Here is a 24,199-nt window from a genome sequence, read left to right on the forward strand (position 1 = left end):
TACTACAATCTAGTCATTCCACTCTTATCCGAAAGTGACTTTGAGTGCTTTCAGACATGTCATTAAGGAACAGGTGGGGAGTTAGGAAAATAATTGGCTGCCTGTGGACATTGAGGATTGAACCGAGGGCTTTCTGGCTGGTAGTCAAACTGTCCCACACACCCTAATATATACGGTGGGTTTCATCAATCATCCAGAATGAATCATTAGGTTTAATTTAATCCTGGATTAAATAGATCCACTTCATTGGAATGTGTATTTCATCTAAAGTGCTAAAATCATGTTAATAGACAGTGCAGGTTGCTCAATGAGGAGGTACGCCTCCAAACATACATCAACCCCGATGACCCACAAGCATTGACCTGCTTTAGTCCTCACTACAACATCAGACAACCACATGTCTGTCACATCACAGCGTGATACAATGTAGAAACACCGGGACACCATTGAGCCGCAATAAATTAACGCTAAGCTCTTCCTGTGACCCTGGCTTCCAGTATAACACCATCAGAGAGAGACAGACAGCGTGGGTTCGAGTGGGCCTGACCTCTTCTGACAACCATAGACATGTGACCGAAATATAGATGGAAAAAATATCCATATTTGGCACAATATTGATGGCAGGACTTGAATAACGGCCTTCCACCAAAAATATAAATCATTATTCAGTGCTTGATCACTTTGAATGAAATGAAACAGTCAACCAGGACCACTGCATATTACACAATGTTGAGATCAACCAGCCACCGGGATCCTAAAAGAACAAACATTTCTTCCCGTTGTTTTGAGTTCCACTATTTTGCATACAGCCTGAACCACTTGAGGCTGTTAGAGGAACTACATGCTAGTCTCTACCATGAACTTTCTAGAGGCCGTTAGAAGAATTACATGCTAGTCCCTACCCTGAACCATCTCAAGGCTATTGGAGGAACTCTAATCATCTCATCTTCCTGAGTTTCACAAACAGACGGTGCCTGCTTCCAACTCATTCTCTCTCCCTGTGAAATTACTCACCAGCCTCTTCTCTTCCCCTGACGCTCCAGCTCTCTTCTGGGGATATATAACGACATGAGGTGCCGGATACGCACGCCACTGCCATCTCATAATGATATTTATTCAGAGGGTGAGAGAGAGAGAGAGAGAGAGAGAGAGAGAGAGAGAGAGAGAGAGAGAGAGAGAGAGAGAGAGAGAGAGAGAGAGAGAGAGAGAGAGAGAGAATTAAAAGACAAAGAATGCAAGGAGGGAGAAAAAGTAAGGGTGAGGAAGAGAGAGTTTTTGGGAGAGGATGAGAGGAGGCAGTGGGGGGGGGAATATATGGTGGGAGGGAGAGAAAGAGGTTGGAGAAAGAGCACAGCAGAGGTGAGGAGGAGAAACGGCAAGAGAGACCAACAGTACAGAAAAGGGAGGGTAGAAGTGGAGGAGGTCATTTTCTCAATCTGCATTTCTCAATCGGTGTCTGTACTTGTGTCCTTGTGGACTTTTGAAACAACATCAGTCTTGAGTATTGTTCCACTCAAAAGTCTGCATCAAGCCAAGTGCACTCCAAATGCCTGTATGTGTTCCTGCTCCGCCCATTTCATCAGGTCCGAACTACCAAATACGCAAGTAGGAACTTGGAGCACTTGGTATTGCGCAAGGCCCACTGAGAGGCTGGGAGAACTTTAGGTAGAATGATAAAAGAGGAAGAAAGAAGGAAGTAAGGAAATCCAATCCAATCCACTTTATTTATATAGCACAGTTTAAACAAACACATAGGTTTCCAAAGTGCTGCACACAGAAAAAGAGATAAAATAAGTAAAAACACATGACCCACCCAACACTTCTACATCACATCAACACGCCATCTAGTGTCCAAAGGCCAAATAAAAAAGGTGCGTTTTTACCAAGGTTTTAAAGAGACCTAAAGAGATGTAGTTTGTCTAATATGGAGTGGCAAAGTGTTCCACAATTTTGGGGCTGCTACCGCAAAGGCACGTTCTCCTCTGTGTTTTAGCCTGGTACGGGGCGTGGCCAAAAACAGCTGGTCAGCTGACCTAAGAGAACGGCTAGGAGTGTAGGGTTTTAGCAGCTCGGAGAGGTATGGTGGGGCAAGGCCATTTAAGGCTTTAAACGCAAATAAAAGTATTTTAAAATGAATCCTAAAACGTACAGGTAGCCAGTGCAATGAAGCCAGAATAGGTGTAATGTGGTCGTACTTTCTAGTGTTGGTCAAGAGACAAGCTGCGGCATTTTGAACTAATTGGAGGCGGGCAATGGAGGCCTCACTAATCCCCATGTAAAGTGCATTACAGTAGTCCAGCCGGGTGGTCACAAACGCATGGATTACTGTTTCAAGATGCTGTCTCTGAAGCATTGGTTTAATTTTTGCCAGCTGCCTTAGCTGGAAGAAGCTGGACTTCACCACAGCTTTTACCTGGGTGTCAAATTTGAGGTCAGTGTCCACCTTAACCCCCAGGTTATTTAAGATTGGCCTACGGAACTGTTCCAGGTAGCCTAGGTCAACCAGGGGGGACACACCAGAGCCACTGAAAACCATAACCTCTGTCTTTTTTTCATTAAAATTTAAGAAGTTTAGGGACATCCAAGCTTTAATGTCTTGCAGGCAGTCTAACAAAGGCTTAATACTGTATGCGTCTGCCTTTCTAAGAGGAATATAAATCTGGCTGTCATCAGCATAGCAATGAAAAGAAATACCATGCTTCCTAAGAATTGAGCCAAGTGGGAGTAAATAAAGGGAAAATAAAAGGGGGCCAAGCACCGAACCCTGCGGAACCCCATGTAATAGCGGGACAGTGGAGGACACATGCTCAGCAAGGCTAACACAGAAAGACCGCTGGGTTAAATAAGACCTGAACCATTTTAGTGCTGTGCTCTGACACCCACCCACTGCTCCAGACGAGCAATGAGGATGTCATGGTCTACTGTGTCGAAGGCTGCAGTCAAATCTAGGAGCACAAGGACAACACTATGGCCAGAGTCATGGCCGGAAAGAAAGAAAGAAAGAAAGAAAGAAAGAAAGAAAGAAAGAAAGAAAGAAAGAAAGAAAGAAAGAAAGAAAGAAAGAAAGAAAGAAAGAAAGAAAGAAAGAAAGAAAGAAAGAAAGAAAGGGTTTGACTCACTTTTCTGACATTGTATGTGCTGTTACCAGCACCTGTCCCCGTCTGCCCTGAATAAGAGTGTGTGTGTGTCTGTGAGAATGTGTGTATGTTCGTGTGTGTGTGTGTATGTTCGTGTGTATGTGTGTCTGTAAGTGTGTGTGTGTGTGTGTGTGTGTGTGTGTGTGTGTGTGTGTGTGTGTGTGTGTGTGTGTGTGTGTGTGTGTGTGTGTGTGTGTGTGTGTGTGTGTGTGTGTGTGTGTGTGTGTGTGTTGGATTTATAGGACTCTCTCCTCTGCTGAGCGAGACAAGATGATATTGGGTGCAAACGACTGAAGCCACCGTTAATGACAATGAATCATCCACCCAATCAATTCTCTGCTGTCCGCTGCCCCTTCATAACTCTATAACCACCACCTCATCTCCTACAGACATGCCCCCTCCAACCTTCTCATCTTCTAGAGACACGCCCCCAACTACTACCTCATCGTCCAGAGACATGCCCCCTCCAACCTTCTCATCTTCTAGAGACACGCCCCCTACTACTACCTCATCGTCCAGAGACACGCCCCCTACAACCTTCTCATCTTCTAGAGACACGCCCCCTACTACTACCTCATCGTCCAGAGACACGCCCCCTACAACCTTCTTATCTTCTAGAGACACGCCCCCTACAACCTTCTCATCTTCTAGAGACACGCCCCCTACTACTACCTCATCGTCCAGAGACACGCCCCCTACAACCTTCTTATCTTCTAGAGACACGCCCCCTACAACCTTCTCATCTTCTAGAGACACGCCCCCTACTACTACCTCATCGTCCAGAGACACGCCCCCTACAACCTTCTTATCTTCTAGAGACACGCCCCCTACAACCTTCTTATCTTCTAGAGACACGCCCCCTACTACTACCTCATCGTCCAAAGACACGCCCCCTACAACCTTCTTATCTTCTAGAGACAATTACTTGGGTTTACACAAATGTTAGGCAGCTATCACAACATCAGCAATCGATTCGGCACTGACATTTAGTTTGAAAGCTAGATTCCCTCACAGGCAATATATACCCTGGGAATATATAACATCATATCATATATTATTGTTATCCATTATTTTCTAGAGATATTTAGAAACATACATAAGTTTAAGCCTCAGTGAAACGTAACATTGTGGAGCTTTCAATGGGGTTTAATTACCTCTCCACTAAAAGCAAGGTGGAACATTTGCGTTCTTGGCTGGGAATTGTTATATCAGAGTGAGTAAGTAAGGTTTCACTACAATAACAATGGCCAATATCACGTTTCACTTTTCATTAAATTGGTTTTTGTGCAACGTGTGCTGACTCCTCAACCTTCACAAGACAAATTACTTTTGAAGTAAGCGAGAGGTTTTTTTCAGTGTTCAGTGAGAACAGTGGAAGAGATAGGGTGGCAGGGCTCAAACAACGCGGCTGATTGAGTGCAGTGGTATTCAGAACCTATTCAGAATGGACTTAGTTCAATCCCCAAGGTCAGCATTGCAACCAACCTGTACACACACAAGATGTCCATCACCTCTTCCTTAAGCGGCCAGTTTCAGAATTTGCTTGAACACAGAAACGTGACAGCATTTTATATAAAGAACCTTTTTTTATCTTTCTGTGTTTACATTAGCCGATTGCTCTCAAATTCAGCAAGGACAGCGTAATGTCTTTTCAAACCACCGATGCTCAGTTTAGTTTAAATCATTCGACAGAAAGAAAGCTTGAGAAGTCTTATTATGCTATTGCTTTAATGATGTCTTGCTGATTATGGTTGTTATAAATAATCCCTTTAAATGTGTACCCAAATGGTCTCCAACTGTGGCTAATGCACAGCTGTTACTGTATGCTCACACACAAACAAGCAAAAACACACACACACACACACACACACACACACACACACACACACACACACACACACACACACACACACACACACACACACACACACACACACACACACACACACACACACACACACACGAGTGACATTTTCCCAAATTACTTTTACGCAGGGTAAAAATAGCCCTGGGCCTTTTCTTAATCATGCATCAGAAATGTTTTTACCATGAAATCCATAATAATAAAATCAATAAAAATCGGATTATATTTGGGACGTGTGTTTTGTTTACGTGGTTTAATGTTGACCTTCATTTTAGACAGATCTTTCCAATACACGCACAATTGCAAACACACAGAAACACATACGTAGACTTCCACACACAAACACACACACCCGCACGCACGCACGCACGCACGCACGCACGCACGCACGCACGCACGCACGCACGCACGCACGCACGCACGCACGCACGCACGCACGCACACGCTTCATTGGTTTGCATGGTGGCGATGCATGTGCTGTTGCTTGGCCTAAAAACAAGTCACATATGAATCCATTGATAGGATATTGACAGCTGCTGACACAAAGCCGGATCAATAGCCGCTCTTTTAGACACATGCGCAATTGCGCACTGCTTTCGTTGGCTGTTTATCAAACGGCTGTTGTTTTTTTGGAGATTTGCTGTTTACCGTTGCTTGCTTGGATACCGTATTGTCAACATGAATCCATCTGTCATCCAGATAAACCTCTCTATCCATCCATCCATCCATCCATCCACATCCCTCTCTCTATCCATCCTTCCACATCTGTCTTTTCATCCAGCCATTCATCCACATCAGTCTCTCTCCATCCTTCGATCTATTCCTCAGCAGTATTTCCTACCTGTCAGTCTGTTTACCTATCATCACCATCATCATCACCATCATCCCCTCATCCACCTCCGTCTATCTGCCCATGCAGCTCCATCCATCCATCCATCCATAACATAAACCAAGGTTATTATTATTATTGCCAATCGGTCTGCCTGCCTTTCTGTCTCTGTCTCCTATCGGGTACTGGGATTCTTGGGGGGTTTATCCATCTATAGATCATACATCTATGTTGGTGTGTTTCCTCAGCCGATTAAAATTGCTATTTCCCCAACATCAGTATACAGAGAAGTCTAATGGAGCTAGCGTTCAGCCATTCAGCGAATAAATAGCATCAGAGTCCGCAGTGCATTACCAAGGCATGCAGACAAAAGGCCATTATAATCCCCTCGATATGGTCTCTGATTAAAATGCTGTCTGCCAAAGCGTTACGCCCAAGCAAACACACTGAGCCTGCAATATCCTACAGACAGAACGGAAAAATACCAAATCTCAAGCGACAAATGTATTTTTGACATGTCCCTAATTTCCGAGATACTTATGCTGCTCCTAACCCCTACGTTCCTCCAATTGGATATTCATTCATATTTATAGATATTTACCATCAAAAAGGGAGGGAAAAGTGCTCTAAAACGCTGACTCCAGCGGCGATAAAACACACATGCTTCTAGGAGCCAGGAGAGCACTACTGCCCCTCGGGGGCGGGGAGGACTCCCACAGCACTGCAGCTAATTAAAGCACGCAGCCAAGAGGGCCCAGCTGGTGGTGGACGCTGGTGTAGGACTGTAGTACTACGCCATTGTTGTCGAGCACTGACAAATGTGCTCTTAAGTCTATTGTTTGCTGAGAGCCAACGCTAGCCCATTAGTATTCTGCTGGATCGCATCCCGGGCAAAGATGAATTAGTGGACTGTATACTGTTAATGTTCTGTTGTGTATAATGGGGTACGGAGTTTGTGCACAAGTAAAATAATACAATGTTTGATCGTAAAAAAAATAGTAGAACCGATATCCTGATTATTATGAGGTTTAAATATATTTAGTTTTCCCTGTCTGCGTTTCTCTGTTTACGCATTCAGAGTTGCAATGTACAACAAGTGAAAATGAATAATTGTCTCAATGATGTTGCCAACATATAACGGACAAGGAACGCCAACACTGAATACTGAATCCACCCTTGGAGAAGAATAGAGTATGCATCCATCTATTTCGCTGAACAAATATTCAAGTAAAGTCGCAGCCAATTATATTTATGTATAGTACAAAGCTTTCTGAAGACTAGTATAGTTTTATTTTCATATTGTCCTTCCAAACCGAGTACATACAACTGCTACAGCTGTGGAAGCCTTCCCAGCAGAAAAAATAGTTGAAATTCTCAGACGATTAGCTTCCGCGCTACTTCATTAGCGGCGGCTGAACCGTGCACCGGCATCCATGATCTAGCCAACCGTTTCATCTCCGCTGAGGGCCCTCTGCCTCCCAGCTGCAGAGGAGCGGGAGACAAGCTAACCGCTAAATGCTAACTACTTGGATCTGTTCAATGCGTCAGCCATTATCATCTCAGAGTATAATTTCCTGTCCGGCGAGCAGGGTTGATTAATATCTCGAGGATAATGTTTGCAGAGAGAACTGTCAAATGTGCGCAGCCGCAACAGGCCGCCGCTAAACCACAGCTCATTAGGAGTATGGCACGGAGAGGGAAGATGGAGCACGTGGAAGTGGCTGAATTCTGAGGTTAATATGCTGGCAACCCTTTATAGAGGAAGATATCACCTCCAATTAAGCAAAACAAGGATCGGATTCCAGGGATTTATGCGCTTTTCAATGTATTCAATTATTCAGTTCTTCTGGCGTGTACAGCGGAAAAAATCTGTTGGATCATATCAATATGATTTCACGCACTGGAAGGAAGATATCTTGAAAGAATTATGGAGGAATGGGATCTTAAAATCCAGCAAGTGAACACAACAATTAAGCGATAACATTACGTTGAATTGCAACACAGGCGATATTTGTTTATCTTTATATGTCTTAACAAAAAATCAGATGGCATCCCGCTTTTGAATACATGATAAACCATTGCTTGCGTTTAAAAGTCAGTTTAAAGCTCTTTACAAGGGCATGGATTGCAGTGATTGTCGTTGAGATCTAAGAGGTCCAAAATCAGACCCAGGCTGCATTTATGCAGCGCCGGGCTGCACACAATGGATACTCAGAGCACTTTGTGTATTAGATCCCTCACAATAATGGACCCATTCACAGAATTGTTGAAACACATTCACATTCTCACACACACACACAGTTCTCCACATATATTCCCATTCACGCACACATATCCACACACACGCACATACATATCCACACACACACACACACACACACACACACACACACACACACACACACACACACACACACACACACACACACACACACACACACACACACACACACACACACACACACACACACACACACACACACACACACACCCCTCACAGTGATTTCCTCCTATCCTCTCACTGTCCCTGCTTGAAGTTCTTAGAGGAAGCTCTAGAATAGATTACGTGGTGCGCTGGGGAGGAGAGTGTTACACTGTTCTGTTGCATTCACATCTTTGTGGTTTTGTTTTCAAACCGCATAAATGCAGCAAAAAAGTACACAAGCACATAGACACAAGCACAGAGGCCTTGCTTTGTATGCATGCAAGAATTTCTGTACATACATTTGCAAGTTTACACAAACACACAGAGTATAACATGCAGAGATGCTTATGTACACTTCCTTCTGTCACACATGCATGCATGAGCACACTCACAGAATACCACACCGTAAAAAAAGAACATCCATCTACATCTGTCATGTCTACATCAACAAACATCTGCATGGGATTGTCTGCTTACAAACATACACACACACACACACACGCAAAGAAGATTACTATGCTATAGTTGGGGAATCTGCCCCCATTTCTATCCCTCCACACAACCACACTGATACAAAGATCTCTCTCTCTCTCTCTCTCTCTCTCTCTCTCTCTCTCTCTCCCTATCTCTCTCCCTCCCTCCCTCCCTCCCTCTCTCACCCTCGCAGCCGGTGATGAACAACAAGCACTGCTTCGAAGTTCGAGTGCTATGGCATCATCATCAATGACAAGCTTAAGCCCTAGCTCATAGAGAAACACACACACACAGACACACACACACACACACACACACACACATACATACACACACAGAAAAACAGACACACATAAACACACACATTCCCTGCTTACGTTTTAAGATAGTTTAACCCTTGTGCTCCAAAGTGAGCATGTAGTGTGTGTGTGCGTGCACGCGCGACAGACAGGGATGAGGCTAGATGGCGGCATGTAGGGACATATGGGGGTATTTGAGCACAGATGGGGGTATGTAGGGACATATGGGGGTATGTAGGGACAGATGGGGGTATGTAGGGACATATGGGGGTATGTAGGGACAGATGGGGGTATGTAGGGACATATGGGGGTATGTAGGGACAGATGGGGGTATGTAGGGACAGATGGGGTATGTGAGGACAGATGGGGATATAAGGGGACAGATGGGGGTATGTGGGGACAGATGGGAGTGCGTGGGGACAGATGGGGCTAAACAGGGACGAATCGGGGTATGTGGGGACAGATGAGGGTATGTGAGGACAGCTGGGGGAATGTGAGGAGAGATGGGGGTATGCAGGGACAGATGGGGGTACATGAAGACAGATGGGGGTATGTAGGGACATATGGGGGTATGTGAGGACAGATGGGGGTATGTGAGAACAGATGGGGGTATGTGAGGACAGATAGGGGTATGTGAGGACAGATGGGGGTATGTGAGGACAGATGGGGGTATGTGAGGACAGATGGGGGTATGTGAGGACAGATGGGGGTATGTGAGGACAGATGGGGGTATGTGAGGACAGATGGGGGTATGTGAGGACAGATGGGGGTATGTGAGGACAGATGGGGGTATGTGAGGACAGATAGGGGTATGTAATAATAATAATAATACTGCATTTTATTTGAAGGCGCCTTTCATAGCACTCAAGGACACCTTACAGGGCAGTCGTTTAATGTAGGGACGTATGGGGGTACGTAGGGACGTATGGGGGTATGTAGGGACAGGTTGGGGTATCTGAAGACAGCTAGGGGTATGTAGGGACATATGGGGGCAAGAAGGGACAGATGGGGGTATGTAGGGAAAGATGGGGGTATGTGAGGACAGATGGAGGTATGTGAGGACAGATGGGGTATGTGAGGATAGATGGGGGTGTGTGAGGACAGATGGGGGTATGAGACGGGTCCTGTCTGGCTGGGCTGAGGCTCCACTAGCAGAGCAACCAGATAAAATGCAGGGCCGAAAGCTAGACTAACGGCCTGGCCTGTGGCGGTTTGGATACCAGGATCCCACTGACAGTTTGCCTCTAATGAGTACAAATCCGGAGTCTCTGCGGGTACACAAACCGAATTGTTCCGGAAAACAAACAGATTATTTTTCACACAATAATCACATTTGGAATCCACTTTAGTCTGCAGATGGATTTAGAAAGAAAATGGTGGCACCCTTCTTTGAATCTAAGGCAGACATATGGGGGTATGTAGGGACAAATGGGGGTATGTAGGGATGGATGGGGGTATGTAGGGACATATGGGGTATATAGGGACAGATGGGGTATGTGAGGGCAGATGGGGGTATGTGAGGACAGATGGGGGTATGTGGGGATAGACGGGGGGACGTGAGGACAGATTGGGGTATGTAGGGACAGATGGGGGTACATGAGGACAGATTGGGGTATGTAGGGACATATGGGTGTATGTAGGGACAGATGGGGGTATGTGAGGACATATGGGGGTATGTAGGGACAGATGGGGGTATGTGAGGACAGATCAGGGTATGTGAGGACAGATGGAGATATGTAGGGACAGATGGGGGTGTGTGAGGTATGAGACGGGTCCTGTCTGGCTGGGCTGAGGCTCCACTAGCAGAGCAACCAGATAAAATGCAGGGCCAAAAGCCAGACTAACGGCCTGGCCTGTGGTGGTTTGGATAACAGGATCCCACTGACAGTTTGCCTCTAATGAGTACAAATCCGGAGTCTCTGCGGGTACACAAACCGAATTGTTCCGGAAAACATAGATTATTGTGTGATACTTTTTCACACAATAATCACATATGGAATCCACTTTAGTCAGCAGATGGATTTAGGAATAAAATTGTGGATATTTTAGATAAGTCTTGTGAAATCCACATTTTGTCCAATGTCAAATCTTTAGTCGTCAGTCTGAACAATAATAATATGTTACGATCAATCAAATGAAAAAGCAAGCAGATAACATTTATGAGCCAAACACAAGGGAAGTGTGAGGAGCTTCAGAACCAGGTGGGCGGGGCTCACACACATAATGGGACGGGCTCTCAGTCAGGAAATGGATTAACTGCTCGAGCCTGTCTATTTCTTAAAGGAGACACACCACCTGACCTCTCCATGTATGGACTTCCACGTTGCTGTGTCACTGGAGTCAGTTGATCTAAAGTCGGGCTGTGTCGGTTTAAATACCACTTTGTGGCTGACCTCAGAATTGGATGCTGTGGGCTCAATTAATGCCCAGCCTGTGCTCAGCCTTTATGGGGCCCAATGAAGCGGAAGGAGGAGAGGGCTCCCCGCGTTGTTAATTGGCCCGTTTGCACAAGGGCACGTTTCAATGGCTGACCTGTTTCAATTAGCAACTTTCACCAGGCCCATGTCCTCACAGCTGCAAACATGTGCACGGACATGCACGCACACACGCACAGGTGAATACCCACAAACGCACTGGCGTAGACATGAACGCACAGACACACACGCATGGACATGAACGCACAGACACACACGGGTATGGACATAAACACAGACACACGCATGGACAATGAACGCACATACACACACACATGGACATGAACACACAGACGCACACGCATTGACATGAAAGAACAGACTTAAACACAGACAACCATGTACGGACACAGACGAAGGTAGGACACACACACACATTCAGGATATTCCAGATAAGGGTATTTCCCGTGCGGCTAAGTATGAGAGGAATTCTAGCGGTAGCTTCATTAGCTCATAACAAAGACTTCATTAACCAGATGCTTATTAAATAGCTTGTTGGAGTTCAACACTTAACAGCCAGACTTTGCAAACAGTCATTTTCCTTGAACCCGGCAACCCTGTGTGTGTGTGTGTGACGTGTGTCTGTGCGTGTGCGTGTGCGTATGCGTGTGCGTGTGCGACTGTGTTATTGAGTCTATCCAAGTAGGTGAGTGGTTTATGTCTTCATTTCGTTTTTTTCCTGTCTCCTCTGACGTACTTTATGCATGTCATTTAACGCATCATATCTTCCTTGTCATGCCTTATAAGATATTTTAAAACGTCCTCTTCTGTCACTAAAAATGCCTTTCATAGCTTCAGTTTATGACTTTTATACTCCCTAATATATGTGGTACAACTTTTGTGTTCATTCTTCCATAGATAACTGACAGTTCCTGATTCAGGGGGTACATAAATGTGCATACTTCCTCTTTGATAAGATACAAGTTCTAGTCAAAGAAAGTAAAGGACATATCGTAATGTGTATTTTAAAATATTGCAACCAGAAACCAAACCAATACTTTCATTTTCTATGTGGATGACATTTTTCACGAGTATACAAAAAATATGTCTGATCTAATAACAGTTTTAAACCTAATCCTAAACTCTTCCCAGCCTCCCTGAGGTTTTACTGTATTCCCCATGCCTCCTGTGTTCCCTGTCCCGGGTTTGCCTCTCTCTCTGTGTTTATGTGTGTTTGTGTTCCTGTCCTGCTGCCTACTGGATCGTACACAACTCCCTGCAATCAGCTCATCACCTCCTCAGCCAACACACCTGTCATCCTTCGGCTCATCACCTCTACGGTATATCATCCCGGGTTTCCTCCCCCACCCCTCGCCAGATGGAGTTGTGTCTGCTGTCGGGGTAGCTGGGCTCGCCGGCTCAATTTGAAATTGGATCTCCTCTAAGTTAGTTTCCTCATGTTTTCAGCTGAATTGAACGCCTGTTTGTCTGCTGTGCTTCGGGATCCCAGCCAGCCTGTTTGCTAATCTGCCTGCTTCCCCACTCTACCTCGCTCTGCCTCCATTCATCTCGTCTGCTTGGAAATACCTGACACCAAATCTGTTAACTGAGTCTGTGTTCTCCGCTTTGGTCCGTTCGAAAATGAGACAATACTGAAGGGTGAAGATGCTGAATATCAATGACTAAAGTTACATTTCTTTGTAAATCAACACGCACAGAAAAGGTTGACTTCTACAGCAAATACTATATTTATATCATGTTAGGTTTTAGGTTGTACGGTTGTCATCAATGTGTTGACATTTAAATGTATCCTTGGATACAACAGTAATTTACAAATGGTTAAATGAATGCATCTTAGAACAAGCTGCTGGATTATTGGATTATGATTTAATTTAAGCAGGAACGTGTATATGATTGTGTTCCTGCAGCAGAACGATGTGAAGACAGGGGAGGGAGAGCGGAGCAGTCCATCAATATTTAAACAATCAACGCTTTAGGCAGGTGAACTGGTCAACATTTGTTAAAACCTTTTATTTGTTGTCGTTAATTAGTGATGAGCTTGGGTTCAAGTGACGGGAGCATTCATTTGAAGTGACACGTCTAGGTTCAGAATGTCAGAGTCAATTATTGTACATTTAAAGGGGGCCCTGTTCTGACCCCAGGGCTGAGGTCAGTTTCAAAATCTGTCCATTTGAGACATCACAAGTCCAGCTAGTCTCCCCAGAAGCATGATGGATGGATGCAGATGGACTCTTCCAACCGTATAGGCCACACTTGTTTACCAATCTTGTATCTGGGCGGACACCATTTGTGACATCACCACTTGTGATGTCACAAATGGTTAGAATATTAATTGGCGTGTGACGGCTAGCCAACCCTCACACCTGGGAGGTATAATGGGTGGCAATTAAGTTGTTGCGTGGACAGATATAATCGAACCTCATATCCCATAATATCCCAGGTACTTACTCTTGTTATCTCGAGAGACATGGAAGTTACTGCAAGTATCTGACTCAAGCATTATAAATGGCATTAAGGGCTTCAGGCATCTTGTTCATTGCTTTGATGTGTGTGAAACAAAAATTGCAATAGCCATTTCTGCAGTGGTCAAAACATCATGCAAAGGATTGTCGGTACATGACCTTGAGTGAATTTGAATGCATTAAAAAGTGATGCTTAAAATCACTTTATGTTTATGGTCGACCATGGCAACATTGACACATGATTGACAAAACATGATGTTATTAGGATAAGAAGTAGTAGTAGCCGTAGCAGTGTCTGTAACAGTTGTAATACGAGTCCTAATCGTATTGAAATAGGATTTTAATAAGCCTATCAGGGAGGTTAGGGAAACCTGGGGCTCCAAGTCTCTGGTGCAGAAGCACAGCCAGAAATAATTAATTTATCTTCACAAGTGTGTTACATAATCACAGTGGCTTCGCCGGAAAATTCTTGCAGGCCTACAAGAAGGAGGGTGCCAAGCTTCAAACGTGTTCTTTAAAGGGGGAAACATGTTTGACCAAAGGGAGATTAGAGAATAGATCTTTAATTGGGCCCCTTGGGGTGAATACGCCTTTTAACCCATCTCTTTGAGCAGTGGGCACTCACAGCCACAGTGCGACGCCAGGCAACAACCCCAGGTCTAATGCCGGTGCCTTGGTCAAGGGCACAGGCAGGAAATCTACCTGCCATGAAAGGGTTTATTGAGTTTCATGATCACCAAACACAAGGATGCGTGCTTTTTTGTTTTTGTTTTGACACACCTACGTCTGGACACCTTAATACTAAGTTCATTCATGTGCATAAAGTTATAACTTTTAAAATTTTAAACATTCAAATGGTAAAACCTTTAGGCTGAAAACAATTATTGATTTGAAGGTCTTAATTATAATACGTACTAGGAAACTTCACACAACAATCATGGATACATAAAAATAAAAGTAGAAATGAGTTATCCGTTTAGCATATTTTTGTAATGGTATAATTAAATATGCCAGGACTGCTCTATGAAGATTAATGCACTGCGGTGCTTCACTCTGGGGGACGAACTCAACATTAACGCTTAATGAGAAACAACTGACTTCTACCTTTGAAATTGATTGAGGATTTGGTTTTTCATTATTTATTTTGGTTTATTTTTTAATTCATCGAGTTGAATATGTAACTTACAGCTATAGCAAATAGTGACAGATATTTACTTTGCACAAGAATGTGAAGATAAAAAAATAAAGAGGAAAAGCCATTTGCATTCTCATTTTCTTTGGCTCTTTCTCCTGTTCTCTTGCAGTGCAGAGACGTGACTTCTACTCTGCTACCTGCAGACAGCTCAGATTCAGTGGGTGGCTCACGAGATGTGTCTGGCAAAGAATAAGCAACACACGGTGTGTCAGCTTTGACACGGGCTTGCTGAAATGTGCCGTAGGTACGATTTAAGAGCTATCATTTGAGTATAATTTGTTAGAAAAGCCATAGCCATCCGTCAGCTATAAGTAAATTAAATACTCAGAATATCTTTTCCAGTTGACTGTGTGCGCCTGCCTCTGAGCGCTACAACTTCGATTTGAGACCGCTGACGGCGAACAGATATCCAGACCATTCAGCAGGGGCAGAGAGGGAGGGGACGTTTTCTTTGGTTGTTTATTTTCAAACTGTGCTCTCTTCTGCCCCGCCTCTCTCTACAACTCTCAAATCCTACCTACGGCATATTTCAAAGAATCTGTTTGCATGTTTGAATATAAGAATATGCTGTATCTCATTCCCCCAACACTAGAGGTGCTGAGTATTCCTGTCTGCCTCCTACTTTCTGACCACTTTAAATGAGCTGGTCACCTCGGTCAATGGTCCCTAGTGAGACACTAATACAAACATGAGTAAGAAGAGGAGGAGGAGGAGGAGGAGGAAATGTGTGGCACCCCGTTCCCGGCATTCCCTAGTGTCACTCACAACAGAAACTTCACGCTGCATTTCGACTGTAGATTAAAAATATCCTCACTCAGACATCAGTGAGCTTGCCAAGTAATCACAAATACACACTGAATAAAACAGGGTATCTGTCCAAACCAAGGTTTGGACAGATACCCTGTTTTTTACCCTTGTAAAGTTCAAATTAAAGGTATCTGTCCAAACCTTGGTTTGGACAGATATGTGTAATTTGAACTTTACATGGTATGAAAGAAGAGGGACGTTATTTTGTTTCAACCAAAATTTGTTATTGGGGGTTTCTATAATTGATTTAATTATATTTGCTGTATATTGCTGCCAGGAAAGTGATTCAGAAAAGATGATTAGCGTTGCAGAGAGGAAGAAGGACAAGGTGAACTGAATCACGTTGGTGACTTTACCTCACATTTAGTTAATTTTTAATCAATTAGCTGTGCCAAATTACAACCACCAAAGGAGAACCAAGTTTTCTTCAAACTTGAACTTGAGGATCTCTTTTGCCGTTATCCTATGCTTCAAACTGTGCCACTCTTTCTGCTCTGGAATACACTATGGTGACACTCATGCAAGACATGCTAAAAGACCCAGGTTTTCTTTACAGGTGGGTTGGCTGGGGCCCCAATGCAAAGAACACCTGCAATGACAGAACTGAACAAGGCCATAGGAGTCCAACAAAATAAGAAGCTAAGTGTGTACAAAAACAATTTAATGGATGTTGGAGATTAATGGCTGGTGGTTATGACGTCACAAGTGGCAGTGTTTGCATCAGTGTTTGCATCCGACCAACAATGAAATCCTTACTACTGCTTTGAACACTCCAGCATTGTGACATCACAAAGGGATAGTTTTTCCAATGGCTTCATAATGGCTCATCTATCGTTATGTTACTGGTGATAAAATAGGGGCCCTTTAATGAAATGGGTTAAACATATTTAATAACGGTTGTGGTGTATGCTTTAGCTATGCGTTTGTGATTGGCCGCGTCTGGGCTCTGTGTCAGAGATCAGCCTCTGATGTTGATGCTTTTAAAGTCCATAATGTCCCAGCCTAATCCGTATGCGTCCGTGCTGACGTTCCTAATGGCCTGACTCAGGGGGATATGTATGGGACGGACGTTTAGCGCTTCAGATATTGACTTTATTGCCGTGCGGGGCCCATGATCCGGCCTACTTCTCGAGGGGCTTTTTTCACGCCGAGGACAGAAGGGGATCTTAGAGGGCAAAGCAATATATAACCGGCCCCACCGCCATCACAAGCACCACAGCCACCACAACAATCCAACACTTGGATCAATTGTGTCAAGGATGACATTTATTCTTGCCTGAGGAAGCTGTAGTGTTTAAGTATTCATGCCCTCGAGATAAAAGAGATGAAGCTGTAGTGTTTAAGTATTCATGCCATCGAGATAAAAGAGATGAAGCTTCCGTTGTGGTGTGAGTTCACACTGGCAGTTTATTGCGTTTGGACGGATGTGTGCGAAACAATTTCTTTGGTGGTTCTTTGAGGGAAAAAAGGCTGTTTCAATGAGGGCGCGATGAAGTATGCGCAAAGACATAGAAGAAGATGACAGAAGATAAAGAGAAGATACATGTCTGAGCCAATTCTTCTCTTCACATTTTCAAACCCACCATTTGTCACAAAGTGTGCCTGTTTGTGAAGTTCTGCATGTGGTTGTCTCTCTCTCCCTCTCTCCCTTCTCCTCCCCCATTCACTATGTGTGTGTGTTAGCTTCTTTGTGTGTGCGTGTGTGTGTGTGTGTGTTTGTGTTTGTGCATTAGTGTGTGTTGCAAAGGGGAGTATGGGATAATCCCCACCTCCCTAATCCGTCTCTCCTTATGCCTCGGTGGACCACAGCAGTCTAAACCAAAACCCTCAGGACAATTAGTACAACCATATCTCTGCTAATGACGCGGAAACAACACACACACTAAGACGTGATTCATTAAGAGTTACACTTTTCTCCCAGCTCCTAGTTTGGTTTTTGAACTCGGAATCGGAGAGAGTAATGAGGGAAACATAAGGTAACAAAGGGCCCTGGCCTTCCTCCCAACCGTTAAGATGATTATCTGGCAACCATCACTCCCTCTGTGTGTGTGTGTGTGTGTGTGTGTGTGTGTGTGTGTGTGTGTGTGTGTGTGTGTGTGTGTGTGTGTGTGTGTGTGTGTGTGTGTTGCTGTTTGGCAGGACCTCATCAGTGTATAACAACAGGCATCCCGGATAGTAGCTCTCTCTCTCTCTCACTCTCGTTCTCTTTCAAACATATTCCATATTTCTCGCATGCACGCACAACCCCATGCACGCTCGCTCTCTCTCTCACACGGACCCACTAACACACACCTTTCTCTATCCCGCCAGTGAAGACAATAAGCGTGAAGACTGAGGGGGCTGCTGGCAGAATGAACCGGCTCAGCGCTAACGGATCAACATAAGACCACCTCCTGGTAGGATACTATTCCTCAGGCCAGAGCAGCTCCGCACACGGCTGCTGAACGAGGGCTGTGTGTCCAACACCACGTCGGTGTGTGTGTGGGGGTGTTGTTTGTGAAGGAGATGAAAGAGGAGGAAGAGGAGGAGGGAGGCGTGATCCCCGCATTTCTGCTAATCTTTCTTAATTAACTTAAAATCCTTTGGCATTTCATGACAGAGAGCTGTGGAGCTGGAGTCTCTCTCTCTCTCTCTCTCTCTCTCTCTCTCTCTCTCTCTCTCTCTCTCTCTCTCTCTCTCTCTCTCTCTCTCTCTCTCTCTCTCTCTCTCTCTCTCTCTCTCTCTCTCTCTCTCTCTCTCTCTCTCTCTCTCTCTCTCTCTCTCTCTCTGAATGGACATACAACTAAAGATATACTACAATGAAGATGTTCAAACAGAGCTGTGTAACATCAATCAAACATGCAATCACATAAGAGTTTTAAAAAGAACCCCCTGTTTCAGTTTGTGGAACACTGACATTATAAAAATAGTTTTGGGCCAAGAGTTCTAGGAAGAAGGGGCGGCGTCTTATCCCCACGGTTACTGGTGACCCACGGCAGCTGGGACACTTCTAATGTACCGTCGTTGTGTATGAGCGTTATAATGAGCAATGTTGAACTGACAGGTTTATGGTAAACGTCACAACAGATAGACGCGAGCGCCGAAGCGGCAGAAAGTACAACAGACAACCAGTCCATCAAGATGGAAAGGATTTGTTGTGCCGTTAACTGAGCTCATCCCACATACCATGGGGTGCATTCCCTTTAGAATAAGACAGGTATGGATCCAAGACAGATAAGTCATTATAAGGAGGATTAGAGTCATAATATTATGATTTGTATGCATGTCGATTTTCTTTAGTAGACACCCCAGGGGTCTATCATAAACGTGTGGGCTGTAATATCCTATTTTTCGGTAGTCTGTGTAGAAGGAAGCTTCCAATGTGAAGTCACCTGCCAAATCTTGCCTTATACTATACCCTCCCGTTAGGATTATTATCCTTCATTTTAAGATTCAACGATTATTTTGGTGAGGTTCAATAATGAACCACTAAACCACGATGTATCATAATATTTTTAGCAACACCATTAGCTAAAGCCAGCCTTCTAAGCTATTTTAGAATTACGAGAATTTTTTATTAAATACAACATTGATTTAAGCAGCCAGATTATAGTTTTCGAGTCACTCGATATTAGGATAAAATTACAAACAAAAATTAACTATCCAAATTACACAAAACACATTCCCCTCTGGAAATAGTTTTAATTTCAACCGCAGGCTAAATCAGACCAAATGCAGCACAATGCAGTTTGATAAAACTGCAGTAGTCGCTAAGTGACCACAATAGTTTATTTGCAACACAAAGAATTTTTGCCTCCTGCGACCACAGCCAATCCTGTTTGAAAATTAGTACACTACACACACCGTGGCGTTATACAATGAGAGTCCAGGGAGCATAACCCCGGCTGTCGCCAGACACATCAACCACTGCTCAGACGGAGCTCCACACGTCCAAAGCCACTCTGCCAACGCCGTCTCTCCGTCATGACGTCCAAGAGAATGCACACATACGCATAAGGAAAGATAAAATTAAGATTGCAGTTAAAAAATTAAAAAATTAAAAAAAGCAAATAAAAAGTTGCTTGTTTATTTTGGTATGTATTTAAAGGTGTTGTGTTTGTCATTTGTATCCAAGGTGTGTATGTACAGAGAGCAGCACAGTGATGACAATGCAGGGCTATAGAGCTGAACTCTCTCTCTCCCCTCCTTAGTTTTCTCTCTCTCTCTTCCTTGTGTGATCTCCCCCTCATTTGTTCTCCCTATTTCATCACACTGTCTCTCTTTCCCTCCCCCCTCTCTCCTGGTATAGTTAGGTACAATCACACCTGTTAGATGAAAGAGAGTTGAAGGGAGGGAGAGAGAGAATGTCACCCCACTTGAAGTGGCTCTTACCATATCATACCATACCAGCAAAACACACACACACACAGGTCTCATTTTTATCCTTTATTCAGATGTCACTTCACCTCAAGTGGTGACTCACACACACACACATGCACACACACAAAAAAATGTAAGCACACACACGCTCAATCACTTTCTCTCACACACACACAAGCGCAATCTTTCTCTCTCTAACACCCACACACACACAAACACCTACACACAAGCTCAATCTCTCTCTCACACACAACACACAGGCCAACACACACACACACACACACACAAGCTCAATCTCTCTCTCACACACACAACACACACACACACCTACACACTAGCTCAATCTCTCTCTCTCACACACACACACACACACACACACCAGTTTCTGACGCGTTGAAACGGCAATTTCCGTGACAGAAAATGTCTGCTCTCTCTTTCAGCAATCATAACCCAAATTTCCGCCACTCTCCGAAGGCAAAGGGTGGAATTATTCCATAACACAGGAAGCAGGTTGTCATTATACATAATGACGGCCCGCACAAAACGACCGGGGGAGGCAAGCCTCAGCGCTCCGACAGAAGTTGCTCTTGTGAGTGGGAATATACAAATGTACTTTCTCTCTCTCATATCTATTCATAGAACTAAGTTTGCTCTATTCATAAGCCCCTTTGACGTGCATGGTGAGTCAGCTTGGAATCATATGGGGATGGTGAGCGCAAGGTGTAGGAACTTAGTGTCTGCCGCGCCAGTCTCTGAGGGCTTTGGTTCTGGGTTCGTACCGCCATGTCTGTGGGCTGACTTGAAGACGTCCTTCAGTGAGACGCACCGATCCATAGCCGCTCAGTGAGAGGACACCAAAAAAATCAAAATAGAGTAATAAATCTCTGCAAGTTCGTTCTCTTGGCCGACGAACAAGGAATTTATTTGTCGCTAAGCTTTTAACCATTGTCTTCAATCCGCGGTGTATCGTTTATTTATATCTGTATTCTGTAACTGACAAGATCCAATGTTTTTTTTATACAGCACAATGTAAGGCGACCTCGAGTGTCCTGAAAGGCACCACAACAACAAATACATATTTTCTTTCTTAATAGAACAAATAATGCGAATGTCACCATCTCCCCACATGCCGGTCTATTTTAAACCCACAGCAGTAGCAGCTAATGACCACATTGTCCCTGCAGGAGATCAACAACACACACTCTGTGAGTAACAACCTCCTCGCTCCATGACTCGGCTCACGCTCTGAGCGGCCGGTATTACATCGCCGGGTCGGGATCATCACATGTCCGTCTGTGTCCGTGCTGATTGGTTTGATTCCGCGTTGCTTCGTCTCGCAGGGACATGGTTGTCGTAAATAAGAAGGGCGGGTAGAAATTACTTTGTTCTGTGTCTGTCTGTGTCTGTGTGTCAGAATCTGTGTGTGTGCGGGAGAAAGAGAGATAGAGAGAGTGATTGTGCGTGTCCATGCGTCCATGCGTGTGTGCGTGTGTGTGTGTGTTTGTTAATGCGGGAGAGAGAAAAGAGAGTGTGTGAGACAGCCACTTCATTACGACGTTGTCTTTTGGCCGGACCTCATCAGGCTCTTAGCAGGAGTAACGGATAGTGCCCCTGAACCACTTACTGCGTCCGCACCAAAGTCACCCTATAGCTCGGTCATCTGCATTACCGCACCGTACCTCACAGTGCGTCACCATACATCCATCTCCCTTAGTCACAATATGCCTGACAGGTTGCAATACATCACTATTCATGTTCCTCAATATGCTGTGGTACGTCACAATACATCTACTCTATACATCCCGGTCCATAGCCATATGCCTTACTGTATGCAGCAATGTTCCTGACCATGACTCAGTCTGTCATACTGTACAAAATCAGGTCGCGGGATGTGGCAATAAGGGCTGTCAAGTTCTGGTCGTTTGGTCGGTCAGTGGGTTGATATGCATTTGTTTGACCACGTAGTAGTGGGCATGTAAGCATATCATCTGAAAATGTAATGCACGAGTTCTTTTTCTAACGTTGTCAACTGCGTGTACAAACTGGTGATAATAGGCCACCAGGCGTGAGTGTGATTAGCCATTACAAGCTGTTTGAAATTAATGCCTGGATTGATCAGTTTACCAGCCTACCCAGTGGACTGTAGCAAATGTTGCTTATCTATCCATCATATATCTAGGTGGACACGCCCATTGGTGATGTCACTGAAACACAGGAAAAGGCAGATTTTCAAAGGGCTTGTAATGGGAAATCACACTCACAGCTGGTGGCATAATATCCCCCCTTTAACAATCGATGCTACAATTGAGGCTTTCAGTGTGAAGATATAGGAATTGGTAGCTTGTCCCACATCTCAGCGTCATCCATTGGGACCCATTATATTAAACACAGAACAAGACCTAGAATCTCCCGCTGTCTTTCACCTACGTGACGCTGCCCGAGTTGGCATCGGAACAAGAATGAAACTGAAACCCATTGACTTCCTCCAAACATCACCCAAGTGATATTAAGACAACCAGGCAGAGCAGAGTGCATTGGATTAAGTTAATCTGGAGATAATGTGCAGAATTAATTTTTATTCCCCATGGACCCATTGTTTGCTCGAAGATTTGATTGCATTTCAACCAAGATCTACTTTGATTGAGTACAGCCTGAGTCAAAACGGATCACACAACGTCAAAATGCATTCAGACACACTGCGATACATCACCATGTGCCTCAGTACATCACATTAAGCAACAACACAGCAGAGTGTGTCCCTATATACCCCCATACATCACAACAAGCCACAGCGAGTCTCAACGTGTCACAGTACGTCCCAATACATCACACTATGCCACGATACATCTAAATACCTGACAGCACGATTGGCACAGCGTCAGCAAAGCCGAACAGAAAAAGTGGGTTACTATTGTATACATGATGAGACCCTTAGGCCAGAACTGCAGAGGCCCTGTTAGACAAACAACCAGCTCTGGGCACAGAAATACACTCCTTCCCCCCACCGTTCACCTCACTAGTAACCACCTCCTCCTCCCAACCCTTGCACCCTCCTTCATCAGCAGTCTGTCAATCCCCTACTCCCTTCCATCTCTCAGATTCGGAGAACATCCCTTTAAGGATTTACTCTCCATCTCTCTCCCCTTCTTCCACTATTCATTATGGGGGTGTCAGGCACACACAGACACACACACACACACACACACACACACACACACACACAGACACACACATGCTTATGCAGCTGGGCATATGCATGCATGACATTAAATGCACACAAATCAGCGAACACCCACCTACAAAGACACACACCTGCGGCGAATACAAACACACTCCAACCTTTACAAACACAGACACAATCTTTCCCACACACACGCATGCATGACATACACACACCTTCCCCGTCCTGCTGAGGATCTTATTCCTCAGAGCAGCCGGCGTTGACGGCCATGTCATGCTGAGTGGGTGTGTGTGTGTGTGTGTGTGTGTGTAAAGGGGATATATATGAGAGAGAGAGAGAGAGAGAGAGAGAGAGAGAGAGAGAGAGAGAGAGAGAGAGAGAGAGAGAGAGAGAGAGAGAGAGAGAGAGAGAGAGAGAGAGAGAGAGAGAGAGAGAGAGAGAGAGAGAGAGAGAGAGAGAGAGAGAGAGAGAGAGAGAGAGAGAGGCAGATAGACAGAAAGAGAGGCAGAGAGACAGACAGAAAGAGAGGTAGACAGACAAAAAGAGAGAGAGGTACACAGACAGAGAGAGAGAGACACACACACGCACAGACACACACACACACACACACACAGGGAAGGAAAGAGAAAGTGAAAGAGTCAAAGACATATGGTGAGCCGGAAAGATGCAAAGTGACTGATGGGGGAAAAGGATAAGGAGCAAAAAGAGAGAGAGAGAGTTAGAGAGACAACG

General features: G+C 44.6%; 1 protein-coding gene across 1 annotated transcript in view; it reads right to left on the minus strand.

The window, feature by feature from the left end:
* whrna (whirlin a) overlaps positions 1 to 24,199 on the minus strand; it is a 117,361-nt gene that overhangs the window by 73,134 nt on the left and 20,028 nt on the right.

Source organism: Gadus macrocephalus, chromosome 19 (assembly GCF_031168955.1).
Source record: "Gadus macrocephalus chromosome 19, ASM3116895v1".
NCBI classification, from domain to species: domain Eukaryota; kingdom Metazoa; phylum Chordata; class Actinopteri; order Gadiformes; family Gadidae; genus Gadus; species Gadus macrocephalus.